At 34.2% G+C, this 16,527-nt stretch overlaps 1 long non-coding RNA gene across 1 annotated transcript; it reads right to left on the reverse strand.

Annotated features, from left to right (window-relative positions):
• Nucleotides 1-13,758: 13,758 nt before the first annotated feature.
• Nucleotides 13,759-16,231, reverse strand: LOC120224992. Its single transcript, XR_005526717.1, has 2 exons — nucleotides 16,199-16,231; nucleotides 13,759-13,819 (listed from the first exon to the last, which is right to left on the reverse strand). It is a non-coding gene; the product is annotated as an uncharacterized LOC120224992 (long non-coding RNA).
• Between the last annotated feature and the right edge of the window lie 296 nt (nucleotides 16,232-16,527).

Below are 16,527 nucleotides of genomic sequence, written 5' to 3' on the forward strand. Positions count from 1 at the left end.
ATTTATTTATTTTTGAGAGACAGAGCATGAGCAGGGGACAGGAAGAGAGAGAGACACAGAATATGAAACAGGCTCCAGGCTCCAAGTTGTCAGCACAGAGCCCAATACGAGGCTCAGATCCACAGACTGTGAGATCATGACCTGAGCAGAAGTTGGACACTAACTGACTGAGCCACCTAGGTGCCCCTAAAACAGGCAAGTTTTAAAAATAAATATGGTTAGTTGCATAGGTGATTAGTTCATTGGAGGCATAGAATATATGCACTAAAGATTTGCACTAAGCATTTGGTGATATAAAATTTGAACTTAGGAGAGAGTACAAAGATGTAGTTAAAATTGGACCATGAGAAGTTTTACATCTCTATAGGAGACATTGCATAGAGAATAACAGACATTTAAAGACTGACTCTAGGCTTTGGCCTAATATGAAAAGAAGAAGTAGACTCACTATGAATAGCATAAATGGAATGAAGTAAGCAAACAGCAGAAAATACGGACAGTACGGAGTCACACAAGTGAGAAGCGAAGAATACTCATAGCGCAAGTTCTTACAAGCTCCATTTCTATTTAGTCTCTGTTTTATCTCCAAGGACTAAGACACTCAGTTACTATTTGCTAAGTGACTGAGTATGTAGATAATGTTTTGGAGGTGAAAATAACCATTACTACTATGTGCCGTATATGACAGAATTTACTTAGGGCATTTACTTATGTTACACTGTAATCCCAACCACATAATCTTATGATATGGGCATAGCCATTCCCATTTCACACATAAGGTAAATGAAATGTAGAGACCATTTGCACTGATTGTAGCTTTGGTATAATGACCAAACCTTAGAATCAGTTCACAAAGTCATGAGGCTTATTGTAGGGGTGGAAAAAGAGAAGGAACAATGGAAATTTTCTTTAATTGGTTTCATTTGAAGATCTAGGGATTCAAATGTAAAAATGCAAATGCAAAAGCCAGAGTGGTAGTACTGGAGGCTGGCAATAGAAAATAGGCCAAAGGTAGAATTTAAACACACATAATGCCTTTGGTAAGTGAATTTTTAGGCTGTTGGCACAATCCAAATTTCAAAACATACTCAAAGAACTGTAAGTCATAATTGCCTACAATGTATTATCATTGCCGCCTTACAGGCTTTAGAACATATTTTGGAAAGCATTTGGGTTTTTTAAGATGTCTCTCTGGTCAGAAACCAATGATTCAGGGTGCCTGGGTGGCTCAGTTGGTTGAGTGCCCCACTTCAGCTCAGGTCATGGTCTAAGGGTTTGTGAGTTCAAGCCCTCCCTCCCCCATCGGGCTCTGTGTTGACAGCATGGAGCCCTGGGACCTGCTTTGGATTCTGTGTCCCCTTCTCTCTCTGTCCACCCCCTGCTTGTACTCTGTCTCTGTCTCAAAAGTAAACATTAAAAAAAAAAAAAAAAAAAAGAAAGAAACCATATAATTATGTCCTAGATCTTTCTATTTTATAATGGTTCTAGCTCTGGGATTTACCAAGGCAGCTTAAATGTTTTCCTCAGACTGACTAAACTTTAAACATGATTCTTCCTGACTCTAGGTTTTTACCACCCTTTATATAAGAGCATTTAGCTTAGAAAACTTGCTATTGCAAATTCTATCTCTGCTTCTGTGAAATCTACATAAATCTCATGTAATGTACACGAACCTCTTACCAATTTTATTTATCTCAGTTTCTGGAGGATAGGGTAAGAACATAACTTTGGTGGGTGCCTTGCTCCAAGTTGTAAAACTACCTCCTGTTATGAAGATTCAAAAAAGTTTACTTTTCCTTTGGTCAAAGCAATTGGCAAATCACATGACCTGTGTTCTTCCTCTCTTTCCACTGCTTAAAAATCCTCTCTCTATTTGGAGTTCCTGGGTGGCTCAGTGGTTGAGCATCCTACTTTGGCTCAGGTCATGATCTCATGGGCTCTGTGCTGACAGCTTGAAACCTGGATCCTGCTTCAGATTCTGTTTCCTCTCTCTCTGCCCCTCTCCCACTTGCACTCTGTCTCTCTCTCTCTCTCTCTCTCTCTGAAATAAAGTAAACATTAAAAAAATAAAAAGAAATCCTCTCACTGTTTGCTTCAGCAGAGCTGAGTTCAGACTTTAGTTCTGGTCCCTGTCCTCTATTACAATAGCCTTGAATAAAGTCTTTCTTGCATATATAACTGTTCAGTTCAGTGTTTGCTGTGACAAACCTCATGCACCCTCATCTGATACCTAATCTCTGATATCCTTGGGGTTACTCAAGCCTATTTGAGTCTAAACACTATAAATAATTTCTATTCAAAACCAATGGACTAGTAACTCTATAAAGGCAGTACTTTACCAACATAAATTAGTGAATATAAACCCTGAGTCCTAGATCACTGAGCCTTTGGGAAAACAACTATAATTTAAAACACAGAATCATTTCCTAAGACCCAATATCCTTAAATTTATTACAACCATACTATTTTCAAACCTTTCTGTTGTCCAATTCTTTATAGCATGGCTTTATACAAGCATACAGTGAAAGCATACTTTCCCCTTTCTTTTATTTTGTTTTTATTTTTACCAATATATCAACTTATTAAGCCTAGTATTGGTCATCATGTAGACTAAAACCTTGATTGAGTGATTTTTTTTCTTTTCATCCAGAAAAGTAAAGAATGAAGTAACAGCTTTATTTTTCTGCTAGTCTATCAGAAAGTCAATGATTAATAATTTTAGATTGTCTTGGGGCACCTGGGTGGCTCAGTCTGTTAGGCGTCCAACTTTGGCTCAGGTCATGATCTCACAGTCGGTGGGTTCGCGCCCTACATCGGGGCTCTGTGCTGACAGCTCAGAGCCTGGAGCCTGCTTCAGATTCTGTGTTTCCCTCTCTCTCTGCCCCTCCCCCACTCACTCTCTGTCTCTCAAAATAAAATAAAGACATAAAAAAATTTTAAAAATAATTTTAGATTGTCTTAAAAATATTCTTTGCTTACAATTGGATCATTTTCTTTGATATCAAAGTGGCATAAGAATTTAAATTAAAGGTCTATGTCTAGCATACTAGATCTAGTCTTCACACTATAGTTAAGTATCTTTGGTCCTCATATAGCCTTATTAACAGATTTTTAGAGTTTGTCTTTCCTTTTAGTTTGTATGTTTTCTGCTCTTAATTTTGAGCTGTTTGCACATTCATGGTTTTTACTGTAGTTTTTCCAGTTTGAAGAGATGCATCTTTGTTTCCAAATACATGTTCCTTCTGTTTGTTATTTTTGTAGATAACAAAGATTAGGCTCTAATAAAATTGCATAAAGAAAAGACAGAGTAAACATTTCTAAACAGACTGACTGTCACACTTTCTTTTCTTTTATTTTTTTTCTAAATGTATGTTTTTCTTTTAGAGTCTTTACTCTTTGACTCATTCATGAAGGTGTTCTTTTTCATGTTATTTAAAGGAAGAAAGGGCAATTGTTGGTGTTAAAAAGTTTGGAGATCAAATAGTTCTGTGTTTAATACTTGGCCTCTAATATGTGTTAATTGCATGACCCTGGATGACTTTAAACTTCTTGAATGTGTTTCTACATTTGTCAAGGAGGAGTTTGATGAGGTCATTTATACTCAGCAGTTAGCAATGGGGACAGGCTCTTATAAATGTTAATTCTTCTCTTTTTAGCGTCTCTGAGAAAGTTAACTGATTTGATCATCAAATTGCCTATCCATCTCTTCCCTGGTATGAATAATGGAAAGAATGAAGAGTTGTTCACCCAAATTTAAGATTATGATGAATGACAGAGGTGTGTTTGCTTCACCTCCACACAAGTATATGACTTGTAACACAACTCTAGATCAGTGCTTATGTCACCATTAAATATCAGGGTTGTCACAATGAGTTCTTTAGACAATATTCCAGAGAGTACCTAAAGCTGCTAAACCTTTGGCAGGTCAGGAGTCGCTCCCTCATGAGGCAACTTTTGGTTGAGGGAGAGAGGAAACACTGTCACTCCTCTGAATGGAAATGACACACAGTGAATTACTTAAACTGAGACTGCCAGGCCAGCATAATCTAATGCAGTGATGTGTCATTATCACTCCTGGAAAATTAACCACAGCTTCATACTTCTGTGACCAAGAGCAGGCTACTTACTCTCCAGAGAATATTTTGGAAAATATAATTGCCTCTCCAACTATTATGACCATTATTTTTTACAGAAGGGAAAATAGGATAAAAGCTTTGCAAGTTTGTGGAAGAGACAGTGGATGTTTAAAATAGAGTATTACAGGGGCGCCTGGGTGGCTCAGTCGGTTAAGCGTCCGACTTCGGCTCAAGTCATGATCTCACATTTCATGCGTTCAAGCCCCACATTGGGCTCTGTGCTGACAGCTAGCTCAGAGCCTGAAGCCTGCTTCAGATTCTGTATCTCCCTTTCTCTCTAACCCTCCCCTGCTCACACTGTATCTCTCTCTGTCTCTCAGAAATAAATAAAAAATTATTTTTTTAAAAAAATATATAGTATTGTTAACCATTTTCTTTTATTTTTATTATTTTTATGTGCTTTTGTTTTCAAAAGAATGTTTTCTTTTTACATGATTAGATAATGATATAAATTCAGGAAATTAGAATTAACACACGTAAACCAAACTGCAGGGGACTTCAAGTATGAATTTGATAAATCTGTGTAATATAAACCTTTAAATTGATATTAGAGTCTAGAATGCCTTAAAAACTGTTATGTCTAGGTCAGGATATGGAACTTTGGCCTTCTTTTTAATAGATGAGCATTTACTGTTGAATGAAAGATTAAGTGTCCTAGCCCACCTCACTTATTATAAATAATTCAATCAGTGCTGAAAATAATCAGGATTATTATGATGGTAACAGAGTTTTTGTATAAGTCTATTTTTGTGAACATGTATTTTCATTTGTCTTTGGTAAATATCTAGTGATGTAATTTCTCCATCTTATCATAGATGTATGCTTAATTATTTAAAGAAATTGTAAAACCTTTTTCCAAAGTGATTATGCCTTTTCATATTCCCACTAGCAACATATGAGATCTTCAGTTGCTTTATATTCTTCCCACATTTGGAGGAGCCAATCTTTTTTATTTTAGGAATCTTAGTGTTTATTTGATAGTGATTCACTGTGGTTTTAATATGCATTTCTCTAATGATACTGAACATCTTTCAAGTGATTATCAAGTATTTATATATCTCCCTTTGTAAGGTATATGTTTTAGTCTGGTCGTTTTTAAAAACTATATATTATAATTGACCTATATTATTTTTTTTTTTTACATTCCAGAAACAAGTCATTTGCAAAATATATTTTTTGAGAATATTTTTCTTCTGTTTGCTTATTCATTTTCTTAATGATAACTTTTGATGAACACATATTTTTTAGTGTTTTTTTAATGTTTATTTTTGAGAGAGAGAGACAGAGAGCAAGCAGGGGAGGAGCAGAGAGAGAGGGAGACACAGAATCTGAAGCAGGCTCCAGTCTCTGAGCTGTCAGCACAGAGCCTGATGTGGGGCTCAAACCTATAAACCATGAGATAATAACCTAAGCCGAAGTCAGAGGTTTAACCAACTGAGCCACCCAGGTGCCCTGACAAGCACATATTTTTACTTTTGATTTTAGTCTATCAAATTCTTATTGTTTCCTTTTGTAGTTATTCCTATTTGTGATGTAGCAAAATAGCTTGTGGTTGCATCTTTATCATAAAGATAATATTCTATGTTTTTTAGACATTTTATAATTTTAGCTTTTATATTTGGGTCAGGTTGATTTTAATACATACAGTAAAGTAAGGGTTGAGGTTCATTTTCTTTTCATATGAAAATTTACTTGTTTTGGCACTATTTAATGAAAACCCTTCCTTCTCTTTAATAAATTGCTTTGGCACCCTTGTCAATATTAAATGAATGTGTTTCCTAATTTAATTGATCTATTTATCTATTTTTATGGTAATGCCACTCTATCTTGATTACTGTCACTTTATAACAATTCTTGAAATGAGGTAATATAAGTTCTTAAAATTTGTTTTGCTTTATCAAGATTATTTTTTACTATTATTTGCTTTTTGCATTATCATATAAATTTTAGAATCAACCTGCCAATTTCTATAAAATTCTTCAGGGATTATAATTGGAATTGCAATACATCTGTATAGCAATACATGAATATCTAAATATTTATTGTGTCAATCCATGGATGTGTGCTATCTTTCAATTTATTTTTCTCTTTTTTGATTTATATCAGGGCTTATTGAATATTTTAATTTAGAAGTATTTTACAAATTTTATTAAATTTATAAGTATTTTTCTGGCTCTTGACATTATTGCAAATGGAATTTTTTGCATTTTATTTTTTATTTGTTTGATATGGCTCTACAGAAACAAGTATTGTTATGTACTAATATATATCCTGTGACATTGCCAAATTCACTTACTAATCCTACTAGTTGCTTTATAAGTACTTTGGTTATTAAAATTTTTTTTAACATTTATTTATTTTTGAGAGACAGAGAGAGACAGCGCATGAATGAGGGAGGGACAGAGAGAGAGACACACACACACAGAATTTGAAGAGGCTTCAGGCCCTGAGCTGTCAGCACAGAGCCCAATGCAGGGCTTGAACCCATGAGCTGTGGGATCATGTCTGAGCTGAAGTTGGACACTCATCTGACTGAACCACCCAAGAGCCCCCATTTGGTTATTTTACATAGACATAATTATGTCTTCTATGAATAAAGTTTTATTATTTTAAAAAATCTTTATGCTTTTATTACTTTTTTGTCTTATTGTATTGTCTAGAAGCTCCAATAAAATGTTATAAGTAGTTTGTGCAGTTACATCCTTGCTTTTTTCTAGATATTAGGTTGCATCATGTATTTTGCTTAGATGCTGAGACCTTTCAGTTTCCTTTTATCATATTGAGGAAGTTTGCTTCAATTCCTAGAGTACAGACTCTTGTATAAAAAGCATTTTGTTAAAATGCTTTCCCTGAATCTATGAAGAATATAATGTTTTTCTTTTAGTTATTAATAGAGTGAATTACATGGATTGCATTTGAGATATTAAGTTAACCTTTCATTTTTGATATAGTCTCTGGTCCTGTATTATCTTTTTATGTATTCTGATTTTGTTTTGCTAATATTTTTTTAATGTTTACTTATTTATTTTGAGACAGAGAGAAAGAGAGAGAGAGAGAGAGAGACAGAGAGAAAGAGACAGAGAGAGAGAATGTATGAGTGAGGATAGGGCAGAGAGAGGGGGGGAAAGAGAATCCCAAGCAGGCTCTGCACTATAGAGCAGAGCCCAACACAGGGCTCTATCCCATTAATCATGAGATCATGATATGAGCTGAAATCATGAGTTGGATGCTTAAGTGATTAGCCACCCAGGCACCCCATGTTTTGCCAATATTTTATAAAGGAATTTGAAGTATATGTTCTAAAGTGATATCTATCTGTAATTTTATTTTCTTCAATGACACAGATTTTGGTATTTGGGTTATACTGGCCTCTATTTTCTGAAAAGTTTGTTTAATATCGGTATTACTCCATTCTTAAATTTTTAGAAGATTCATTCATTAACCCATCTAGACTTAGAATTTCTTTATGAGATGATTTTTTTAATAATAAACTGAAATTTTAAAATAGAGAAAAATTCTTGTTTGTCTATTTTCTTTTTTCTCAATGTTGGAGAGAGGTGATTTTTTTTTTTTTTGAATTTGTGCTTTTCATGTAAGCTGACAAAAGCTTTTTGTAACATTCCTTTGTCTTCTTTTAATGTCTACAGAATCCTTATTTCAGTCTCCTTTTATTCCTTATATTGATAATTTGCTTTTCCTCCCATAGTTTTTCAGCAGTTTTTCTCAGTGTTTATAAATTTACAAAGAGCCAGCTTTAGGCTTCATTAATTTTCCCTAGTTTCTTTTATTTTGAACTCATCAGAATCATTCCTTCTTCTTTACTCTCTACTTCATTTTCTTTTTGTTTTTAATTTTTTAAAGTTTATTTATTTTTAGAGAGCACAATTGGGAAAGGAGCAGAGAAAGAAAGGGAGAAAGAGAATCCCAAGCAGGCTCTGCACCAGTAGTGCAGATGGGGCTCAAACTCATGAACCACAATATTATGACCTGAGCTAAAGTCAGACTCTTAACTGACGGAGCTGCCGAGGTACCCTTCGTTTTCTTTTTTTCTACCCACTTTGATGTTAGATGCACACTTTTATCTAATTATAAGATGACAATTTAGATCATTAACTTTAAACTATTTTTTCCTTTTGTAATACAAGCATTTAAAGCTACAGATTTCACCCTGAACACTGCTTTAACTGTAGCTCACAAACTTTATTATGTAGCATTTTCATTATTATTCAGTTGGATTCTTTATTATTCACTGGTGAATTCATGTTTTGACTATGGGTTGTTCAGAAGTGAGTTGTTTAATATCCAAATATTTGAAGGAGTTGGGAAAATATAATAAAAACATTTCTTTCTAATCCAGAAAACTGCTTCACGAAGCTAGAAGAGAGAAAACAATCTTTTTGTATAAGAATTAAACCAGAATGTTATGCACATCTCAGGTAATCTGCTAAGAAATTGCAAAGATAGAAAGAAATGTCACCTTTTATATAGCCAAGTAGATACAACATATTACATAAGTTTATTTCAAGGTAAACAATAATATCTTCAAATATTTGTATATTAAACAACTCACTTCTAAACAACTCCAATTCTTATCCTGAAGAGTGTCCACCTTAATGCCTATCACCCATTTAACTCACCCCCAACCTCCCTAAGAGTCTATTATGGCTTGCCTCCCTCTCTTTTTATTTTATTTTTACTTTCTGTTAAGTTTCAAATTCCACATATGAGTGAAATCATATATCCATTTTACTCTGACTAACTTATTTTACTTAGCATAACTTCTGAAGAAGCCCAGCATAATACCTTCCAGTTCCATCCACATTGTTGCAAATGGTAAGATTTGATTTTTTTCATCATTGAGTCATATTCCATTCTGTAGTGGGACTGTGTGTGTGTATATATATATAAAGTTAGTTATATTAAAAAGTTAGTATATTGAGGCACCTGGCTGGCACATTGGGTTGAACATGTGACTCTTGATCTCAGGGTCATGAGTTCAAGTCCCACACTGGGCATGGAGCCTACTTAAAAAAAAAAAAAAGGTTAGTACATTATTTGCTTTGGAGGAAGAATCTTTGAATGTATCATTCTAATGGTATATGATTAATCAAATTCTTTTTGTAATTGAATTATAATTGACATACCATATCTTGTTGGTTTAAGGTGTATATCATAGTGATTTGACATATTTATATATTACTAAATGATCTCCATAACAAATCTAGTTAGCATCTGTCACTATACAATATTACAAAATTATTGATTATATTTCCTGTGCTGTACTTTATATCTCTGTGACTTATTTTCTAACTGAGAGGTTGTCCCTTTTAATCCCCTTCACCTATTTAGTCCACCCTCACCCCCTCCTACAATGATAACTAACAGTTAGTTTCCTATATCTGTGGGTCTGTTTCTGTTTTGGTTTATTTTTTAGATTACATATAAAGGAAATCATATGGTATTTGTCTTTCTCTGTCTGATTATTTCATTAGCATAATACCCTCTCTTCTGTCCATGGAAGATTTTATTCTTTTTTATGGATGAGTAATACAAATACACACACATGTGCATACATACACACACCCCAGTCTTCTTTATCTATTCATCTATTGATGAACACTGAGGTTTCTTACATATCTTGGCTATTGTAAATAATGCTACAATGAACAAGGGATGAGTATATCTTTTTTAACTGATATTTTTGTTTCTTTTATATAAATAGCCACAAGTGGAATATCTGGATTATACAGGAGTTCTATTTATAATGTTTTGAGGAACTCCATACTGTTTTTCACAGTGGCTGCACCAATTTACATTCTCACAAAGGTTCCCTTTTTTCCACATTATTGTCAAAACTCATTATTTTTTGTCTTCTTGGTAATAGCCCATCTGACAAGTATGAGGTGATACTCCATTGTGGTTTTAATTTTCATTTCCCTGATGTTTAGTGAAAGTAAGCATCTTTCGTGTGTTTGTTGGCCATCTGTATGTCTTTTTGGGGAAAAAAAAATGTCTATGTTCTTTGCTCATTTTAATCAGGTTGTTTGCTCCTATGGTATTAAGTTTTATATGTTGCTTATATATTTTGGATATTAAATCCTTATTGGATGTATGATTTGCAAATATTTTCTCCCATTCAGTAGGTCACCTTTTAGTTTTGCTGATGCAAAAGTGTTTTAGTTTGATGTAATGTCATTTGTTTAAGTTTTGCTTTTATTGTCTTTGTCTGAGGAGACTGGAACAAAAAAAATACTGCTAAGACTGATGTCAAAGAGTTTATTGTATGTGTTCTCTTCTGGATGTTTTATGGCTTCAGGTCTTACAGTCAAATCTTTCCATTTTGAATTTATTTTGTATATGGTATAATATAAAGATCTGGTTTCATTCTTCTGCATGTAACTGTCCAGTTTTCTTAATACAATTTGTTGAAGAGACTGTCTTTTCCCCATTTTATGTCCTTCCCTCCTTTGTCATAGATTAATTGACTGTGTATGCATGGGCTTATTTCTGGGCTGTATCTTACTTTTGTTCTTATTTTGTTCTTATTTTTGTTCCTTTGATCTATTCGTCTGCTTTCATTCCAGTACCATACTATTTTATTTCTATAGTTTTTTAGTATAGTTTGAAATCAGGAAGCATGGTACTTCCAGTTGTATTTCCATCACAAGATTACTTTGTCTATTCAGGGTCTTTTGTGGTTTTATACAAATGTTAGTATGGTTTGTTCTGATTCTGTGAAAACTGCCATTGATGTTTTCCTGGGGATTGCATTAAATCTGCAGATTGCTTTTGATAGTATGGATTTTTAAACATTAGTTCCTACAATCCAGGCACAGAAAACAGTTTCACTTATTTCTGTCATCTGCAACTTCTTTTATCAGCGGCTTGTATTTTTTAGAGTACAGGTCTTTCACCTTCTCGGTTGAATTTATTTTTAGGTTTTTTACTCTTTTTGATGTACTTGTTTGTTTTTACAATTTCTCTGCTATCTTTATGGTCAATTTCTTTTTTTTTAATTTTAACTTTTGAATATTTAAATCCAAGTTAGTTAACATATACTGTAATAGTGATTTCAGGAATAGAATTTAGTGTTTCATCACTTACATATAACACACAGTGCTTATCCCATTAAGTCTCCTTCTTAGTGCCCCTCACCCATTTAGCCCATGCCCCCACCTAACACCCCTCCAGCAATAGTTTGTTCTCTGTATTTAAGAGTTTCTTATGGTTTGTCTCCTCTATTTTTTAATACTTTTTTGCTTCCTTTCATTTATTTTTTCATGTTTTGTTTCTTAAATTCCACATATGAATGAAATCATCTATTTGTCTTTCTCTGACTGACTTATTTTGCTTAGCATAATACACTCTAGTTCCATTTACATTGTTGTGAATGGCAAGATTTCATTATTTTTGACCACTGAATAGAGTAATATTCCAATGTGAATATATACAACATCTTCATCCATTCATCAGTCAATGGACATTTGGATTCTTTTCATACTTGGGCTATTGTTGATAGTGCTGCTGTATACACTGGGGTGCATGTGTCTCTTCAAATTAGCGCTCCTGTGTTCTTTGGATAAATATCCAGTAGTGCAGTTGCTGGGTGATAGGGTTGTCCTATTTTTAATTTTTTGAGGATCTCCACACTGTTTCCCAGAGTGGCTGCCCCAGTTTGCATCCCCCCAACAGTGCAAAAGGGTTCCTCTTTCTCCACACTTGATGCACTTGTTTTCTTAATTTCTTTTTTTGATAGCTCATTATTAGTGTATAGAAATGCAATCAATTCCTGTAAGTTAATTTTGTATCCTATTACTTTACCAAATTCATTTGTTTATATATTATTGATTTTATATTACATATATGTATACATATTTGTATGTATATATGTGTGTGTATATATAAGTATGTATATAGGTGCCACTTATTTTCATATATATTCATATAGAGGCACCTGTGTGGCTTAGTCATTAAGCGTCTGACTCTTGATTTTGGCTCAGGTCATGATCTCACAGTTCATGGGTTCAAACCCCACTTTGGGCTCTGTATTGACAGTGCTGAGCTTGCTTGAGATTCTCTCTCTTTCCTTCTTCCCCTCTCCACTCACTCTCTCTCTCAAAATAAATAAATAAAACTTAAAAAGTATTAATATATATATTTGATGGAGTCTTTAGAATTTTCTATATATAGTATCATGTCATCTGCTGATAGTGAAAATTTTATGCCTTTTATTTCTTTTTTTACCTAATTTTTACCTAATTTCCAATATTATGTTGAATGGAAGTAGCGAGAATAGGCAGTCTTGTCTTGTTACTCCTCTTAGAGGAAAAGCCTTCAGCTTTTCACCATTGAGTATGATGTTAGCTATGATTTTGTTATATATAACTTTTATTATGTTTATGTACATTCCTTCTATACCCACTTTATTGACAGGCCCCTACAAGATTAGATTTTCACATATTCATCCCAAATCTTTGAGAGAAGTAATACTCCTTTAAGAGATAAAACTGCAGGAAACATTCCTTGATTTCCTTATTTTCTTTTTTTTTAATTTTTTTTAATGTTTTATTTATTTCTAGGAGAGAGAGAGAGAGAGAGAGAGAGAGAGTGAGCAGGGGAGGGTCAGAGAGAGAGGGAGTCACAGACTGAAACAGGCTTCAGGCTCTGAGCTGGCAGTCAGCACAGAGCCCGACGCGGGGCTCGAACCCACGAACTGCGAGATCATGACCTAATTGAAGTCGGACGCTTAACCGACTAAGCCACCCAGGTGCCCCTGATTTCCTTATTTTCTAGTCATATGGTAGTACTAACAGGATTTTAGAGTTGATATTGCCCATACTGTTCAATCATAATTGTGAATTTGGAAAGGGTTTTCATCTGGCTGGTATTCCAAATAGTGGAAAGCTAGAATTTATAGAAATCTTCCTTTCTAGCTTTCTCTTGTTTGGAATACTAATATGACTATTGAGTGGTCACAGACTTTCAGCTGGTCCACTAAAGTCAGGAACCACCAGACATCTAAGAAGGCTTACACTGACATCTCTGTTGTTTCAGTGGGCACAATCCATTTCAGATCAAGAGATGGGATGACACAGTCCCTGTTTTCATTATACATATGGTATGCTTATCCTTCAACCCAACTCCACAGGTTGAATGTCTATTCTTCCTGTAAAGTTCTCAGTTGTGTGAGAATGGATACTAATTGTGAATCTTCTCACAATCCAGATTCAACTAATCAGCACCCAGAGACTGGCAAACTGCTCTTTTATCACAGATTCTAATAACACCCTCGTAAAGGCTTCTACAAGAGCTGGTTTATACAGAGTATTAAACTAGCTCCATTCCAAAATGTATATTCTTTAGTTTTTGCCTTTTAAATTTAGCTAAACCATTAGTCTCTGTTGCATTTCACCCACCCTGACCTCAGCCTGGATATTGCCTTCATTACCTGCAATAAGCTTATGTGATTTTGTGGCTCGCCTTCTTTGTTATCCTTTTTTCAGGAATCAGTGTCATGCTATCTGAAAACCATTGTTCTCTATATATTGTTATATACATATTGTTATATACATATTGTTATATACGTATATTTTGGTTTGGTTTCTTTTTCAAATATTTTTTAAAGTAATTTCTATACCCAGCATGTGGCTTGAACTCACATCCCCGAAATCAAGTCACATACTCTATTGATGTAGCCAGTCAGGCACCGCCATATTTATATTGTTTTTAAAGTTGTTTAAGGTAGAAGAAAAATTTTAATTCCTGTTACTCCATTTTTGTTGATGACGATAGATTTTGTGTTGATAGATATTGTAATCCCAGTAGGACAGAGACATTTCTTACAAAATAAAAGGCAATTCTAATCTCTTAGTGAATAAATTTCCTGAAATTACAATAGGGAACTTCACAAAGTTTTTTTTTTCCCACCACAAGATTTAGGATGTACTACATAGCGATTACTTAGATTAAAAGTTAATCTTGGGGGCACCTGGGTAGCTCAGTTGGTTAAGTGTCCAACTCTGCATCCTAGCTCAGGTCTTGATTGGAGGGTCGTGAGTTCAGGTCCCACTTTGGGCTTCCTGGTAGGCCTGGAGACTACTTAAAAAAAAGTTAATCTTGTATCCTTTTCTCCTTTTAAATTATAGAATCTAATGTAATGAAATCATTTGCATGTAATTTTATCTAGATGTTCTGAGAACTGACCTATGGGGAAAAATTGAAATTTTAAATATCCTTTTAACTTTTCTCATATTCATTCCCCAAAACTAAATACATTATTCTACTACTCTCAGTGGCTAAATGTCTTTCATAACTAATGTAAATTAGGTTAAAGAGATATTCATTAACTTTTACAAAGAAAAACCTTAAAAAAAGTACCTGAAAATGGGCATAATTAACCTCCATGCCTAAATGAGTCATAGAACTGTGTGAGTCCATTCATTTTTTTATGCTTTCTTTTTGGTTAATAATAAAAATACCCATGGAAAGAATGATACTGAAGAGTAAACTAAAAGTCTAGTTCAAAAGGAAGACACATTTCTCCTGCTGTTATAGAAGTACCTCTTAATATGATTTTGTTTAATTCTGACTCTTAAGCTTAAGCAGAAATTCCAGTGAAACTAAGTGATTACACTTTAATTATGACCTACTTTCAAACAGAGTAAATTGGCAGAATTCTGTGCCTTAATAAGTAGCTGTATCTCTTGAAATACATTTGGGCCAGCCATGGTTATTGCACACATATTCATTGAATATTTCAAATTAAAGCAGCTGGCTCTATGTATAGGTTAAATGAAGATCAATTTACATTCTTTCACTAGTCTTCTCCTGCAGTTCTCAAATGTGAAAGCAAAATGGCATAATTTCTCACTATAAATAGGGTAACACTGGATATTTAGAACCAAACCAATTCAGAGGTATGGTCTATTCATTTTTAGCCTTGGACTGAGCATCAGAGATGTAGCTTATGAAGGCATTTGACATTTTTGGTTGCTTGTTTATAGTAAATTGGGGGGTAAAACTTACATGTCTACTTGTTAGTAGTTCTGCCAAGAAATACTTCCTATTGGAGGAGATGTATAAAAATAATACGGTTATTTTTGTTATTTGTGAGTATCAGTGGCCCATGTTATTTCTCTTCATGGTGGATAATCAAGATCCAATTTTCTTACAGTGAAGATAACTATTTACTTTGGTGCACAAATAAACCAAGGCAGAGAGAGATAAGATAAAGTGTTAAGTAAAAACTATTTTAGGTGAAATCAATATAAATTGTTTGCTGAGTTCAGTCAAGTGAACTTTTAAACTTGAGAATATAGCTAATCAATAAGTATACAAAGATGTTTTAATATAATAATTGAGATGAAAATATTTGGTATGAAAGAAAAAGAACTTGTCAGAATAAAGTTTAACTTGATTTCAAGATAAGTATGCCTACTGGTTATCTATCTAAGCAAATTTATCAAGATTTCATCAAGAAATTAATGAAATAAAAAGAACTTTTCAGTTTTTAATTCAATTTTTAAACTAATAGGCAAAATTAAAAATGACATAAGCTGATAACTTCTTGAGAGAGCTTTCACTAGTTATGATTCTACCCCTGACTTTCTTCATAGTGCAGAGGACCTTGACTACTACTTTCCTGACAAACAGACATGAGGTTCAGCAACATCTTTTACCTTCTTTGAACATGTCTCAATCTGTTTATTTCTTTTCTCATAAATTAGTAACTGAGCTTAATTGCTATAAGGATAATAGCCTCCAAACTGATGTCTCAGCCTCCAGTATCATCATCTGATCCATATTACATATTGCTGGGACAATAGTCCCAACATACAGATGGAGTGTGAAAATGACTGATGCAACTCATTTACTGACTCTTTTTTCTCATAGTTTTTTACTTATTTTTGAGACAGAGACAGAGCATGAGTGGGGGTGGGGCAAAGAGAGAGGGAGACACAGAATCTGAAACAGGCTCCAGGCTCTGAGCTGCCAGCACAGAACCTGATGCAGGGCTCAAACCCACGAACTGTGAGGTCATGACCTGAGCCGAAGTTGGACACTTAACCAACTGAGCCACTCAGGCGCCCCTGACTCTTAACTATCTACAGGATGAATTCAGTTATTGTGAATGTGATATACGAGGTCTCTCAATGAAGGAAACTTACCTAGTTTATACTCAAATACTACCTCTCTACTCAAGTCATGTTGAATTGATTGCTGTTTATCAAATCACAGTGACATTGTCAAACCTCTTTGTAGAATGGTTCCTTCTTAAATGCTACCTACCCTTGATGATCTTCATCCTTCCAAGATTGTTACGGCTCAATTATGATCTCCCTTATGATCATGCCTTCTGTGAGGGAGAGAGAGATGATATTTAAAGAGGTTT

This window comes from Hyaena hyaena, unplaced genomic scaffold (genome assembly GCF_003009895.1).
Source record: "Hyaena hyaena isolate Hyena2069 unplaced genomic scaffold, ASM300989v1 scaffold_1297, whole genome shotgun sequence".
NCBI classification, from domain to species: Eukaryota; Metazoa; Chordata; class Mammalia; order Carnivora; family Hyaenidae; genus Hyaena; species Hyaena hyaena.